Below are 16,891 nucleotides of genomic sequence, written 5' to 3' on the forward strand. Positions count from 1 at the left end.
AATAGTATGGTTGAAAATGAGTTTATATGGATAAAAGAACCTATAGCAAAGTTCCATTATCTTAGGAACTGCTTATTTCCTCATTATTTCAAACCCTCTCTATCATGATTGGAATTCTTTGCTAGAGTTCTCATTACTAGTTTTTAGTCTTTGTTTCAAGATCGTTAATCTCATTAGTTATACTCAACTTTACAGAGTGCAAAATACCTTCTGTCTGTCTGCTTTGTTAGGACAAGAACAGCTTGTTCCATTCTAAGGATGCTCCCTCTTTGTGCATTTGTATCTGAGCATAATCTGCTTCCCTTTGCTCCTAGGAAAAATGCTATTTCCTCTGGTAATTTTGGCAGAAAGAGGCACTTCCACTTGGGGTCGGGGAGAGGAGATATATCTGGAGCATAGAATCTCTTGAGATATTTCTTGTGTTACACCATTAAACACTGTCCTAGCAACAGTACTTTAGGAACATTATTTTCCAATTTGCTCACTCACATAGTCATTAAGTCAAAATGAAAACATCCATAAGAGTGTGCAATACATTCTTTCTACTAGACACAAAAGATTTGAACATCCCGCTTTCTCTCAACAATGGACAGTATACCAAACTACAAAAATTAGACTTATGGAACAAGTAAAAGTAAGGGCCATATGTTAATGAAAAATGCCAAAGGGTAGCAGATGGAAATAGGTAGATAACAGTTGTTTGTTTGTTTGAAGTGTAAATAAAGCTAGGCAAAATGAAGGATCCTATTTTAGAAATAACTCCATCAATAGGACTTAATAATGGAGAATTTGCAAGCAGATGTGGAATTGGTGATTTTCAAGAAGAAAATGAAACAATGCACATCTGTGGAGACTTGCTAGCTGATTCAAGAGTATTTGTTCCTGAGATACCTAGAAGTGTTTGTGGCTAATGAGCATAACCTCATCTCTCTCCCTTTCTTTTTTTTTATTTTTTCTTAAATTTGATTCTTTAAGCAAAAGGACCTTTGAATATTGAAATATCAGGATGCTGGGGCCAGAGCAATTGTATAGCAGGTAGGGATTTTGGGTGATGGACCTCTCCAAGCCAGCTTCAGTCCTCACTGTACCTAGGTTTTCTTGCTTTTCAAACAGCAGCGGTCCTGCAAGGCCTTGCACATGACTGACCCCTGGTTTAATCCCCTGCATTCCTGTGGTCCCCTGAAGCATTGCCGGGAGTAATTCCTGAGTGCAAAGCCATGAGTAATCCCTGCGTATCACCAGGCTTGACCCCCCCAAACAAAAACAAACAAACAAAAAATGATATGAGAATGCCAGCTCTGTCTTGAGACTAATTCTGATTTTGCAAGCCAGGTGAAAAGCACACTTTATAATATAGGTACTGTTCCTTCCTTGTAAGTTACTCTTCATAAATTTAAGACTCACACAAATATCTACTGTAACCTAGTAGATATTACTCCTTCAATCCTTCTATTCTTGGATTCCATATTAAAACTAAAAATTTCTAGCCTTTCTTGAGTCTTGGACTTCTAAAAATGTGTTTGTATTTTAAGCATTATGAAACATTTATATTTGAATAATAAAACAATCTATAGTCAAGTATGAATGAGTCTTCGAAGAAAAGATGGCACTGCACTGTAGCACTGTCATCCCGTTTTTCATCGATTTGCTCGAGCAGGCACCAGCAATGTCTCCACTGTAAAACTTGTTGTTATTGTTTTTGGCATATCGAGTACGCCACAGGTAGCTTGCCAAGCTCTGCTGTGTAGTGGTATACTCTCGGTAGCACGGAAGAATCACATGCAAGGCCAACGCCCTACCCGCTGTGCTATCACTCCAGTCCGAAGAAAATATATTGAAAAAAAATAACAAAGCAGGTTTATTCTGCCTAAAATGTAGAACACCAAGCTTTCATAAATACTTAAGCCTACATACTGAGAATAAGAATTTATTCTAAAATTTCAATTTCATTTAAAATGTTATGTCTCAAATAGAATATATCATTCCAAATTATTCTCACATAATCATCTAGATACTTGGTCTTCTTACTGAGTTCACATTAACTTTGCCGCCCCTGTAATGTCCTCCCTTTCTGCTTCATTTTGCTTCATAGGAAGCTTCTGTGTTTACCCAATGGGATTCCTTTCTTAATGGTCTGTTGAAGATTGGGAGTCTGAATATGGGACTCCTTTCCCTCAAGGGTCTGATCTATAAGCTGTTCTTGGATTCCCACATCCAGACAGTTAAGGAACTAAGAGGCCAATATCTGAATTACCTATCAAGTGAAAATTGCGTACCTGGCAAGCTGGCACTGTAAGTGCCTGCTGAGCTATTGACTCAGATGTCAGAAAATAGTGATGTTGTCAGAAACATGAGTGCTTGACTTCTCATCATAATTATCTGTGCTGCTTTCAGCAGAAATAAAGACTTCCCTAGTATGATGTCCTTAGCCAGTCTTTTTCCTTTCACCAGGAAAGAACAAGGTGTAAAGGGAACATAAAAGAACCACATCACAGATTGTAAAACGTGGTTTGCAGTTTTACTAGGAACTGAGGCCAATAGAAGAAAAAAGACTAATAGGAAAAGTTGTTCTATTCAGACAAAGCAGTGTTTGGGGTATATTAGGTCAATAAAAATATCATAGTGGTTTGGGCTATTGCACATTTTCACAACAGTGCATTTCTTCCAATAATTGTATTCATATTCTATTTGTTAGGAAAGATTTTTTTCCTTTGTGAAATAAGTGCATGTAGTATAACAACACAATATTTGATACAGATTTGATTTTCTGATCACTTGTTGTAAACCTGAAGTATTTTCAATCAACACAAATCAGCTGTGTGATAAAAATAAACAGTCTATCTTTCAAAGGATGAGTGTAAATTTGTTTAATTTCTATCTACATAGAAATTTTTCACCCTATCCTTTAATAAACATGTAAATTAAAAAATATGCTGTTTCTGGATAATAAGATGTAGTGACAGTATTTTAGATACTTTCATCTAGTGACAATTTTAGATCGTTAAGAAATGAATCTAAAGTAAGATTAAAATACCCACAAGACAGTGGATATCATGGGAAATGATCAGTCTTTAAAATGACTTCAAAATACCTATGTTTAGAAAAAACTGCTTGCCATCACTAATGAATAGGGAGATACAAATCAAAAGAACAATGAGATAACATCTCATGACACAGAGATTGGCACACACCAAAAAGAACAACAAGTGTTGCTATGGATGCAGAAGAAAGGAACTCTCATTTGCTGCTGGTGGGAATGTCTACATGTTCAGCTTTCTGGAAAACAATTTTACATCTCTAAAAAAGTCTAGGAATTGAGCTTCCACTTGACCCAGTAACACCAATTCTTTAAACCTAATCCCAGGGACCAAAACAAAATTGAGAAAAGACGTGTGTGCCCCCTATGTTCCTGATAGCACTGTCTACAATGGCCAGAATCTGAAAACAACCCAAGTGTCCAAGAATGTATGATTGGATAAGCAAACTATGGTACATAAACACAATGAAATTCTACTCTGCCATACAAAAAGATAAAGTCATGCAATTTGCTACTATATGGTGGGGCCTTGCGAATATCAAGCTGAGTGGTTAGTTAGAGGGACAGAGATCAACATGGAATTCTCTGCCTAGTATTTGGGTTATAATGGGTAATAGCAAAGGCCCAAAGATAATGGAAACAATATGAGAGCTGGAATTCATAGGAAGCATGCAACCTGAGACTGCCAGGTAATAGGGCAAGGAGAGGGCATTGGCTGTGGCGGAGGAAAGCATTCAACAAGGAGGAAGAGATAATGCCGACAGGTGGTAAAGTATGAAATCCTATCAATAACAATATTGTAAGTCACAGTACAAAAATTTTATATTTTAAAAGTCTTTCACATAGAGGAAGACTGGTGGTTGGGAAGTAGAGATAGGTAGTGTTGGGATTGGAAGAGTTAAGTGAGCACTGGTGAAAGGGTTGGTGTTTTAACAACCTATGCCTGAACCCAATTATGAATAACTTTGTAATCTCATGGTGACTTAAAAAAAAAAGATGCTTAAATCTTCCGTCAAGCATCATTCGATAAGTTATTTTCCATAGTAAATTTTCTTTATTCATAAACTTCTCATTTTTTTGCAGAGACCTATAAGAACAAAAATAGATTTTAAGTCTTCCAGTGGCAGAGTCTCTTGCCTGCACACCTGGCTCTTTCCCAGGGCCCATCAGGGCGGATAGCTCCAGCTTCCCTTGCCACCCTGAGCAGAGCTCACGGCGGTCAAAGACCTCCGGAACTTAGCCAAAGCCCATGCTCAAGGCCCCTCTCCACACTTTCGGACAGGTCTCATGCATGAAGGTACTGGCAGAGGAACCCAGGTGTGGGGGACCCGTGGCTGAGACCTCCAAGCCTGCTCGGATGGGGACTGGGCCTCCTCTGCCCAGATTTCCCATTTCCCAGTAACTAGGTGGTCACACCCAGGGACTTCCCCCAGCGCCATGTAATCCCATCCACGGCCAGCATCCAGAGACTTGAAAGCAAGCTCCCAGAAGCACACAGCCGATTCACGGCCAGGCAATATCTAATAGCCTACTTCTTTCTCCTCTGCGAAAACCTGGAAAACTACCAGGAGTTTCCTGCCCATATGGGAGAGCCTCACAAGGCCCCCACGTTGTATTAATATGCCAAAACCAGTAACAAGCTGGGTCTCATTCCCCTGATCCTGAAAGAGCCTCCAATGCAGCATCATTGGGAAGGACGAGTAAAGAGAAGCTTCTAAAATTTCAGGGCTAGGACAAATGGAGACATTACTGAGACTGCTTAAGAAATTCGACAATCAATGGGATGATGATGATGATGATGATGATGATGATGATGATGATGATGATGATAATGATGATGATGATGATGATGATGATGATGATGATGATGATGATGAAGTCTTCCAGTACATAGGAAGAATTCAAAATGTCCTATAAAGTTCCTTTTATTATTTTGTCACTGCATTGTGGGAGCATGGATCAGGATATTTGAGGTATACTTATTTTACACTTCTGCTGTGATGATGTCACCTAAAATCAGCAACTTAAACAATGTAAGTTTATTTTCTTCTAGTTCTGAATATTAGAAGTTCAAAACATCTGAGAGGGCTAACCTGAAGTTTCAGCTTGGCAAACTTCTTGATGCTGTAGGGAAGAATCTATTTTCTTGATTCTTTAGTTCTAGCAGATATCTACACTCCTTTGCTCTTGGCCATCTCCCTTCATCTTCAAAGTCATCAGTGTCAGTTAATGCATTTTCATATTGACATATTTTTGACTCTCAATTTTAACTCCCATTACTATTCTTAAGGACCTTATGATTACATTGACCCAGTCTAGGTAGTTCTGGTTAATCTTTCTATAAAGTCGCTTCATTAGAAACATTAATTTCAGCTACACTTTTAATGCTCCTACATTTGAAATGTAACCTAACATTTACTACTCCAAGAATTGAGACCTGAATGTCTCTGGGGCTATTATTCTGCTAATGAAATGTGTAAGCATTTCTATATTGTACAAATCAAATATCACATATGTGATTCCAACAGTCACTGTGATTATTTATGACATGAATTATTGTTAAGCAACAATTTGGTTTAGTTCTGGTCTCAAGAATAGAAGATACATTTTCTTTCTTTTTTTGATGATTAAATCATAATTCCACATTATAGTGATGTCCCTATATTTCAATAATATGCCTATTTTAAACATATATAACCACCAAAATATCTGTCCTTTTAGTATAAATCAATATTAATTTTCATTTTGTGGTATTTTTCAGATCAAAAATAAAAGACGGATACAGAGTTTTCCTCTCCCTTTTTTTGACCTTCATTTAAACAAGTTTGGAGAAAAAATAAATCTATTGGATATATACTTATGTCACGTAAAAAACAATGAAATGTAAGTTATATGCTCTTCTAAGCAAAATAACAAGCACTAACTTTGAATATTCTTTAAGAGAAATAAGTGGCCATCTTTCCTTTTTATTGAATGTACTAATAACTTTCATCATCCTGTTTTCCAACGTGTTATGTAGATCTGAGTTGATTACTCACATTTTCTGTCCACTGAGGATAATTATAATAAAAGCTTTAACTGCAAATGTGTTTGTGGTGTGGCAGAGGTAAAAAGCAATTTCCTTAAGCTACAGTTTTTATTGTGCTTGTCTTTCTTTTTGTTCTTTCTTTTCTTTTTAAGACCTTATTGTATTTGAGATTGTTGTTCTACTGATACACTTCTAGTCTTTTTTATTTCAGGCATAGTGACAAACCTGAATTGAATAGCTATCATAGGTATATTATAGATATTTTTGAAAAAACATTCAGATAAATTCTTCTTTTCCTGTACTCCTGGTTGGAATTGACTTTAACTTGAATAAATTCTGTTTGGTTTTGCTTATTTTTTTTAAATATCATTTCCTATCCTGGAACACTCTTATGCTCTTAGGTTTGAAAATATTTTAGAAACCATAACCAACAGTCCTATCTGATATTTCAGAATAAAGTTAAGACTATGACCAGAATAGTATTATGTGACAGGCCAATTTCCATTTTAAGAAAATAACCCTGATTTCACAAGATTTCTCAGAGACCAGAGATGCAAACAGACCAAATAGCACAGTCGGACTTAATGTAATTATAACATCCTTTCTCACCTGTTTTATCAAGATCAGTTTTTATGGTTCCTCTGCTGGATTTGTTTTACAGGTGGTAGGATATATTTTTCATAAGACAGTGATCTCAGTAATTCCTCACCAGACACCAAGTTTATATCTTAGCAATCTGTTGAAAATTACCAAAGATAAAACATTCTTAAATGATTGGTCATAGATTTATGTTCAAATATGTAATTAAAACTAAGATGCCTCCTTTTTTCTGATTTTTTATGAAATTATGTATTGCAAGCAGATACACTCTACATAATAGAACAGTACATAATTATAATAAGCTATTTAAGTTGAAAAGTAGTTACTTCATTTATGATATATTCAAATTATGTAATAAAATAAACATTTTTTAAAAAATTCTCTTACACATTTCAAATTTCAAATCAAACTGATAAAGATGTAGTTACCTGTAATAAATTGTACCTACTTTAAGAGTATAGTTCTATTTCTGTAAGTGTTGAGAAATGTGTACAACTAGAGAGCCATTATCACAACCTAGAATATAACTGCGATTCCAGAAATCTTTCTTTTTTTTAATTTAATGAAATAAGATAGATCATATTAAATGAAACTTGCTTAGAAAGATGTAAGAGGAGAAATAAAGCAGAAATGTGTGTTTAAAGAGAACTCGGGCTTCTCCAGAGTGGAAATAGTCAAGCAAAGAAGCATGGCAACAAATAAGTAAAACACATGTTCAAAAGAGAATATGGGATTGAAAATCCGAACCAAAAAGCTTTTCTTTTCATTAATTCTGGACCAACTTAGAGCTCCAGTAATTTGATGAATTATTTACTCAATTACATGTTGGATTTATTTTTTTTCTCGATGAATCATTTTTGTCTGGTTGTTTATAATAATATATTGATCACTCACTAAAAGTATGCATTAGATTATTTCATTATTTTTCAATGCTGATAGTTATTTCTATTTTTTAACTAAGTAAATATTTAAGCACATTTTTATTTTTTTTAATCTTTTTTAAATTTATTCTTTTATTGAATCAACATGTGGGAAGTTACAAAGCTTTCAGGTTTAAGTCTCAGTTATACAATGCTCGAACACCCATCCCTACACCAGTGCACATATTCCACCACCAAAAATCAGAGTAAACTTCCCCCCCACCCCCCCACCTCCCCAGCCCCCCACCCCGCCTGTGTAACTGATAAATTTCACTTTATTTTCACTTTACTTTGATTACATTCAATATTTCAACAAAAAACTCACTATTATTTTTGGAGTTTCTCCCCCCTAAAGTCGGACGTGCTGAAAAGAAAGCATTTGATAATTTGTTCTCCATTGCCGAGAGTGAAGAGATATGATGTTGAGCAGCTGCACTAGCAGCCTCACGGTTTTGGATTTCTGAATTTTAGTAACTAAGTCCAGAGAAATATTTGCCAGAAATTGCATTATTGCAAGTCGAACATTTTTAATACATTTATAGAGATTGAACTGGACTTGCCTTTTTCCCTACAATGACAGGTGAGAATTCAATTTTTGATCAGTAAGTTTGATGTTGACTGTCAACACTGTAGCACTATTGTCCTGTTGTTCATCGATTTGCTCTAATGGGCAACAGTCATATCTCCATTGTTAGACTTGTTGTTACTGTTTCGGCATATTGAATACACCATGAGTATCTCTTTACATACTTTCAACACTCAGTTCTTGTCCAAAGTGATCATTTCTACCTATTACCATTCATATATGAGATATACATGATAACGTTTCAGTATCTGTATTGTAAACCATCTTGCCTAAAGTGAGAGAAAGAGACAATAAGAATGGTAGCCTACTTCTCCCTCTGGGAGAAACTGGCAAGCTTCTGAGAGTTTCCTGCCCACATGGGACAGCCTTGCAAGCTTCCCATGGTGTATTTATATACTAAAGCCAGTAACAAGCTGGATCTCATTCCCCTGACACTGAAAGAGCCCCCAGTGCGACATTGGGAGGGCCAAGTTGAGAGAGACTTCTAAGATCAGGGAAAGGATGAATAGAGACGAATAGAGAGGTTACTGAGCCCGCTCGAGAAATCGACGATTAACAGGTTTTTGTGATTCATGTGATTTGTGACCATCCATATTGGTTCATTTTCTATCCTAACTGCCCTTTTCCCCATATACACTTGTGGGAAACTTTGAACCATTGACCAGTCTTCCTAGCCCCTGTTTTTCCTGGCCTTGGATATTAGTTTTATGCCACTATGACATGTTGGGTCCATGGAACTAGTGAGAGATGGTCATGGCAGTCCATCTAACCCCACCTGGTGTGTATGGGACAGGGAAGGAAGACAGCCCCTAGAGAGAGGATGTCGTTACAAGCCATATGTAACGACAAGAGAGACAAAGGCAAGACACACACTCAGGGAGCCTCTACAGGGAGAAGACTCACTTTACTGCAGTCAGGCGTAGGGTTATATACCTTAAGAGAAAACTGAGAACAATGGATGAGCACGTTTTGGCTGGGATTTCCCACACAAGCCCACGAGCAGTCAAACAGGGTGTTCTGTTTCCTCACTCTTCCTGGATGGCTGGCAACTAGCATGCTCAATGGTCCCTGACATTTTGTTTTAGATACAGTGACTGGACGTTCTATCCTCCCATTTGAGGAGAGAGGGAAGAATCACTGCTGGAAAACCAAGGGACCCTGCTGTCTGCTTTGGCCAAGGCACAGGGGCTCACCCTTGATCCAGTGTTCCCCCAAACATTTCCTGCAGTGCCCCATAGTCTCATACTATTTTTGTTTAATATTTTTTTTAACAATTGTGCCTCAGAAAATCAAGTTCCTCAGAATCAGTTCAACTAAAGAGGCTAAGGATCTATACAAACGAACCTACAAAACACTACTTCAAGAAATAAAAGAGAACATGCAGATTGGGAAGATTAACATTGTCAAAATGGCAATACCGCCCAAAGTATTATACAGATTCAATGTATTCCCTATAAGAATATATATAGGGACCCTCTGCACCTAAAGACTTTGATTGCTGAGGCCTAACCCATTTTGGCATCCAGCGCAGCTTCTTACAGCAATGCACTGGGACTGTGAGCTGGGCTATGCAATTTCTGGCAGAATTTTCCCTGGACTTTATACAGAAATCCAAAACCGACTTAACATCTCTTAATTGTCAGCAAAGTGAAATGGTTCCTTTTTAGCAGGTCTGACTTTGGGGGGAAGCTCCAAACAATAACTGAGTTTTTTGTTGAAATATTGAAGGTAATCAAAGTAGCAGCCATTTCTCTATACTGTGAACTAAGCAATAGCCCCACGCCGGCCGAGAAAGAGGAAATATCCCTCTTTCCTGGTTGTTTCCCATTTTCGGGGAGAAACGTGGCGTGGCATCCACCGTACTATGAGGTGGGAGAAGGGGGAGGAGGGAAAAAAAAAGGGAAAAGAAAAAAAAGAGTTATGTACTTGGAGCAGTGGGTGTACATATTCTCTTCCTTCTCAGCAGTGGAAAACTAATTATCAAATGCTTCCTTGGTAGTAGGGCTGTCTTTCTTGGGGGGAAACTCCAACAACAATAGTGAGTTTTGTGTTGAAATATGGAATGTAATCAAGGTAAAGAGAAAATGAAGTGAAATTCATCAGTTATGCAGTTGGGGGTGGGGGCAGGGGCGGGGGCGGGAGGTATACTGGGGTATTTGGTGGTGGAATATGGGCACTGGTGAAGGGATGGGTGTTTTAATATTGTATAACTGAGACATAAGCCTGAGAACTTTGTAACTTTCCACATGGATTCAATTAAATAAATAAATAAATAAATATTGAAAAAAAGAATGTATATAATATTTTTCAAAGAAACAATTTAAAAAATCCTGAAATTCACATGGAATAATAAACCTCATGAATAGCTTAAGAAATCTTTGGGAAAAACATGATGGGATGCATCATTTTTCCCAGCTTCAAATGGTACTAAGAAGCAGTAGTAATTAAAACAGCATGGTATTGAAATAAAGTCAGACCTGGAGATCAATGGAATAGAGTTGAATATCCTGACATAGACGCACAAATATATGATCATTTATTCTTTGATAAATGAGCAAGAACTATAAAGTGGAGGAGGGAAAGCCTCTGCAACAAGTACTGCTGGGAAAACTGGACAGCTACATGTGAAAAATGAACTCAGACCCCTGTTTAATGCAAGGCACAAAGGTGAGATCAAATGAATTAAAGACCTCAACATCGGACCTAAATCTTTAAGGTACATAAAGGAAACATAGGCAAAACAGTCAGGGATATTATTGAGTAAGGGCTGTGTTGCCATTTTACCATGTATGATTTGGATTATACAATTGAATATTTGGTATATATAAGTAGCCTTTCAGTAGTTCATTCAGGGTTGGTTTGCTTATCACAAATGTCACCAACTGTTGTTTGTCTGAGACTGTATCCCTCACTCCCATCTAAATAAGAGCTTTGTTGGATAGTGGAATCTAAGTTAAAAGTTCCTTCATTCAGTAATTTGAATATGTCATTACACTCTGTTCTACTCTGTACTATTTTGTATGGGAGATCTGTTGTAATTGTTATGTCAGTTCCCTTATATTTAAGGTTTGTCTTATCTTTTGCTGCTTTAAAAAAAATTTGGCTCTCCAGCTCAGATAGAGATTGGACAGCCAAGTAAACAGTATTTTGAGGGCCCGCTCAGGATGAGAGATGTGTGCCAAAAGTAGACTATAGACTGAACATGATAGCCACTCAATACTTGCATTGCAGAACACAAAACTCTAGAGGAGAGAGAGAGAGACAGAGACAGAGACAGAGACAGAGAGAGACACAGAGAGAGAGAGAGTAAAAGGAAATGTGCCTGTCACAGAGGCAGAGGGGAGGAGGCTGGGGGGTGGGGGGGATGGGATGGATACTTGAATATTGGTGGTAGAGAATGGGCACTGATGGAGGGATGGGCACTGGATCCATTGCATGACTAAAATGTAAGCATGGAAATTTTTAAGTCTGTAACTGTACCCCATTGTGATTCATTAAAAAAAAAAGAAATTTGTCTCTCTCTTTGGATTTTGCGAGTTTGATTACTGTGTGTCTTGGTGTTGTTTTGCTTGGGTCTGTTTTGCATGGTGCTCTTTTGTCTCCTTGAATCTGCTCAGCTGTCTCCCTACTGACCCTGCTTGCCTGGGCAAGTCCTCAGTTATTAGCTCTCCCAACCACTCTTTCTTCACCTTTCCTTTTTACTTCACCTTCTGGCATTCTCTTAATTCAAATATTTTTTTTCTGTCTTTGTTTATTAACTATCTAGCATAGTCTTCCATTCTTTTGTTTCTCTTATCCTTTTTGACTTCATTATTAATGTTGGCCTGTATTTTGTCTTCAAATTCATCTAAATGGCTCTTCCTCTGTGAGACTGTTTCTATTGCTTCCTAGTGTGTTCTCTAGCTCCTTCATTTCCATTTGTATGGAATCTCTCATCTTCTGAAACAGTTTTCTTTCAGTTGGTTGAATTCCTCATGTAGTGATTGCTTAATTTCACTGGAAGTGCTTTGTTTAATTTCTGCTAACAGTGCAGTGAATATTGATTTTTGGTTCTCATCGACCGGGCTCAAGCTTTTTGGTAGGCTTGGGGAATTGTCTGGGTTTCCATCCCTCCCTATCTGCAACTTCATCTGAGTTCCTTAGTCTTTCTATTGTTCTTCGAGTTTTCTGGGTATTGATGGTGGAGGTTCAGATTTCCCACAACAGATGTGTTAGGGTGTTAGTTAATACTAGGCGCCTACCAGTACTACATCTACTGTTCAGCTTATTTTCCTTATCGTGTAATTTTTGTTTGCAGAGAGCCCCCCGAAATTGGCAGCTATTTACTTGCTTAAGTTAGCTGACATTTAAGTCAGTGTAGAGTCTGTGAAATAGAGATGCAACTCCCCACCGACCCCCAATACAAGATACGTAAAAAGTACTTTCTTCAGTAATTTGAAGAAATTACCATGCAGTAATTGACTTAAAGGTTAGAGTGACTCAAACTGATGCCAGCATCTCTCATAGGGGCAGGATCCAATGACACAGGACTGCAGATCAGGGCTCCTTGGCTCTTTGGGTGAGAGTGTGGGTTTTCAGGCTGTGCACACATCTGGGTTTGAGGTTAGAGTTACTCAAACTGGACACAGTGCCTGGCGTAGAAGTGGAGTCCGACAGCACAATTTTAGCTGCCTTGCTAATACTTTTATCAGTTTTTATTTTGTTTTCTTGAGGGAGACTTTCTTTTCATAAAATTTTGTTGTTGAGTACTCTGTCATTAGTGGCCCAGAAAATGAATTCATAATATTTTTGTGAATAAAGGAAGTGCTGAATTTTAAGAGTTAATGCTTGGCTATTAATTTTCTGCCAAATATGGGCTTAAATCAAAGTGAAAGAGATGGAAATCATTAGAGCTAAGTGAATCTTTGCAAACATGTCATGACAAATAAGTGACACAATAGTGGAAAATAAGATAAATGAAGGAACTAGGAAATGCAGCACTTGATCAGTGCGATAAAGGCCACAATACTAACTTAAGCACAGAATTTTTGTGTGTGTCTGATTTTAATTTATATGCAGTAGGACTTATACACTGCCACTTTACACATTGAGTAACATTCCATACCTTGAGTTATCATTTGAAGTGAAATTACTGTCAACAATATGTAAATACAATGTATCCTCAAGATGTGTTTGTTAAAGTCTTTAGGTTATTTTGAATTTTCTACAAATATTGTAACAGCTTATTCACTTTTGTAAAACTATATATTTTTCCATAATTTATGTAGATGATTTTTATTAATTGGTTGCTACGAACAATTCATATTATAATTTTTCTTAATGGAAATTTTAAATGTTAATCAAATTTTATGAGTCACATTTTGTTGAGTTTATATAGAAGCTCAAATAATAAGTTGATAGATAAAGTATCTGTGGTATTTTAGGACATTTTAAAAATTATTTAATGGCACATTTTGTTATAGTACATAAATTTTATTTTGATTTTTGGGCCACATCAATGGTACTCACGGCTTACTCCTGGCTCTACACTAAGGGATCGCTCCTGATGCAGCTCAGAGGACCATATGCAGTGCCAGGGATGAAACCTGGATTGATTGTGTGTATGACAAGCACTTCCTTGACTCTACTATCTCCCCAGCCCATTACATATTAGCAGTTAATCATGGGACATCTGTTTAAAATTACCTTGCATTTAATAACTAGTGTCTAATTATTAAAGCTCTTTATTATAACCCCCTTTAGATTGGTTATACAAACTGAGATAATAGTTTCAATAATAAACAGTTTTTTAGACACAGCAATCTGAAACAAAAATCTTCAGATAATTTAAAATTTCCATGGTCAGATCTGAAAATACTTATGAAACACTGAATGTTTCATGTTGTTGAATACAACCTGCTGACTTCCTAGTATCACATTACATTTCACCCTGGGTTTCTCACTTGATTCTCGGGTCCTTTTAATCTCATGCTGCTCCTGCACTGTCTTTGCTCTCCCGAGAGAACGGGCTTTCTCTTCCCATAACATCTTCCGAGTGTGTTCCATGTACAACAAAAGAACCATGATGAGAGTAGCAATTTACATATTTTATCAATGTTCTTAATTGATCTGTTCATTCACAAACTCAAATTATATAATTCGGCAAGAGCTATTGAATCTCATAGTGCCACAAGATGACAGACAGTTCTCATTCTCTATAACCCACATACTTGTCGACTTTATGTATGTTTGCCCACAAAGTATTCACTCAAACTTTCACAGACTGGTGATTTATACTATCATCACAAACTTCAAATGTGGTAAGGCCCTTATTAAATCATTACTATTGTCACATTGAAAAAGTCAAGTATGTTTTTAAAAATATACTGCCACACACTTCTAAAATTTTGATATTGTTTATGTTTGTAGGGAAAATGATATCTATTCAGAAAATCACACTTATAAACATTTCATGATCTACCTGATGGTTTTGAACATATACTCTGAAATGTGATAGCCTGAAAAAGACTCAATATCTAAAAAAATACCCAAAAATTGTGTTATAAAATTATTTTTTTTCTTAGCAATTCCACTTCTAAGAATATCCCTGAAGATAAAATGCCCAAAGGTTTCTGAAATCATTTTTCTTGTCGCTTCCATTTCAGGAAAAAATATACCCACCTCCTAGAAATTTTATTAACTATTTCTGTTTGTTTGTTTGTTTGGGGATCACACATGGCATTGCTCAGGGCTTATTCCTAGTGGGATCAGGGATTGAATATGTGTTGTTTGCATGCAAGACAAGTGCTTTACCTTCTGTACTATCATTCCTGTCCAGAAATTGTTTTATTTTTATCTTTATGGTGATTTTTTTAATTTCATTTCTTTTTTACTTTTTAATTGAGTCACCGTGAGAACAGTTACAGGGTTTTCAGGATTGAGTCTCAGCCATACTATGCTCAAACACCCATCCCTTCACCAGAGCACATGTTCCACCACCCCAATAACCCCAGCATATCCCCCCTCCACTCCCCCTCTGCCTGTGTGGCAGATGATTTTCACTTTACTCATTTCTTACTTTGATTACATTCAATTTTCAACAGGAAACTCACTATCATTATTTGGAGTTTTCCCCCAACAGTCAGACCTGTCGGAATGGCATCATTAGATTGCATGTTTTCTATTGTTGGTAACAAAGAGCATATGATGTTGTACCGTCTAGAAAGTGGCCGCTCAGATTTGGAATTCTGGTATTGAGTCCAGAGGTATTTCTGCCAGCAGTCACTGCATTTCAAGATTGATTTCTGTGGTGCTGGGATCATGGCTGTTCAGGAGCGGAGGAGCTGTCCATAGGTGACCGCTTGGGGTCTCATTTGGGCAGGAGGCAGGGTCGGTTCTGCCTTCCCCATCGCAAGATTCCCCATGCATCCCGTCCCATCAATGCAAACTCCTACCTCTCTGTCCAGTTGGTTCTGAACGGTGGAGGTCGCCATACTGTCCAGGGGGGAAAGGGCCAAGGGACAGAAACCCTTCCCCTCCCGGGGCTGCACGGGGTCATAGCTTAGTTCAGGGTCCTAGAGTATATCGGCCAGCAGCTGCTGCATTTCTGAGATTTGTTTCTGTGCCTCTGAGATAATTGACACTCAGGGGTGGCAAAGCCATTCCTGAGCAAATATTTTGTAATTCGGGAAAGGTCGCGCGGCTGCATAAGTGGGCCTCGTGGTTTAGAGATGTCCCAGTCCCGCATACTGGAGCCATGTTGGTTGAAGCTCAGTGTCGCCCGGGCTCCATCTAGAGAAGGTGTGCTGGCTGTACCTTCTCCGTCTGGTACCCCTGTGTTGTTGGCCCAGTCTGGGGTCCGGAGCAATCTCCAGCTTGTGGTGCCTTCCAGAATGGCCCGGATTCTTCCCTGTCCAAATATTTATGTACTTTATATGAGCAAACAGAAAGCAGCACTGTAGCACTGCCACTGTAGCACTGTCATTCCGTTGTTCATCGATTTGCTCAAGTGGGCATCAGTAACGTCTCCATTGTGAGACTTGTTGCTGTTTTTGGCATATCAAATACGCCACAGGTAGCTTGCCGGGCTCTCCAAGAGGGATGGAGGAATCAAACCCAGGTCAGCCATGTGCAAGGCAAACGCCCTACCTGCTGTGCTATCACTCTAGGCCAAACATTTATGTACTTTATATGAGCAAACAGAAAGTATTCTCCAGAATACCTGAGGACACTACCAGTCCTTGCATATTCCAGAGTTCATTCCCTTGGCAGTCTCTCCCACTTTGATAAACAATAGCTAAATCTTTTGAAAGTAATATTTTTATATTAGTTCATAAATTCCAGAATTGTTTGTAATATTGCTAATGTTTCAATGATTATAAAATGTAGACTAGTAGGGCAATAAAAAGAAAAACAATGAAAGAAAACTTAAAAATATGAATTAGTTCTGTTACTATCATACAATGAAATACCATCTACATTTTTGGATATTTAATGATTTCTTTCTTTGTATTCTTTCTTTTTTCCGTTTTCACATATATTTTGTGAGTGGTGACTTCTACAATTTATTTTAGGGGGAACAAAGGGAATGAATATAAGTAGATTTTACTAATCTGTGTTTTATTGTAAATAAATGCCTTCAGTCATTCAAATGACCAAATAAATTCTCATAACTATTTGAAATTTATCCACAGTTCCTAGCTTCAATTTATTTAAGCTTTCGAAATTTCCTGATTGTTGAG

The 16,891-nt window shown here is 37.6% G+C and overlaps 1 pseudogene; it reads left to right on the forward strand.

Moving 5' to 3' along the window:
* Positions 1–734: 734 nt before the first annotated feature.
* Positions 735–16,891, forward strand: part of LOC101555376 (serine/threonine-protein kinase A-Raf-like) — a 33,860-nt pseudogene continuing 17,703 nt past the window's right edge.

This window comes from Sorex araneus, chromosome 2 (assembly GCF_027595985.1).
Source record: "Sorex araneus isolate mSorAra2 chromosome 2, mSorAra2.pri, whole genome shotgun sequence".
NCBI lineage: Eukaryota > Metazoa > Chordata > Mammalia > Eulipotyphla > Soricidae > Sorex > Sorex araneus.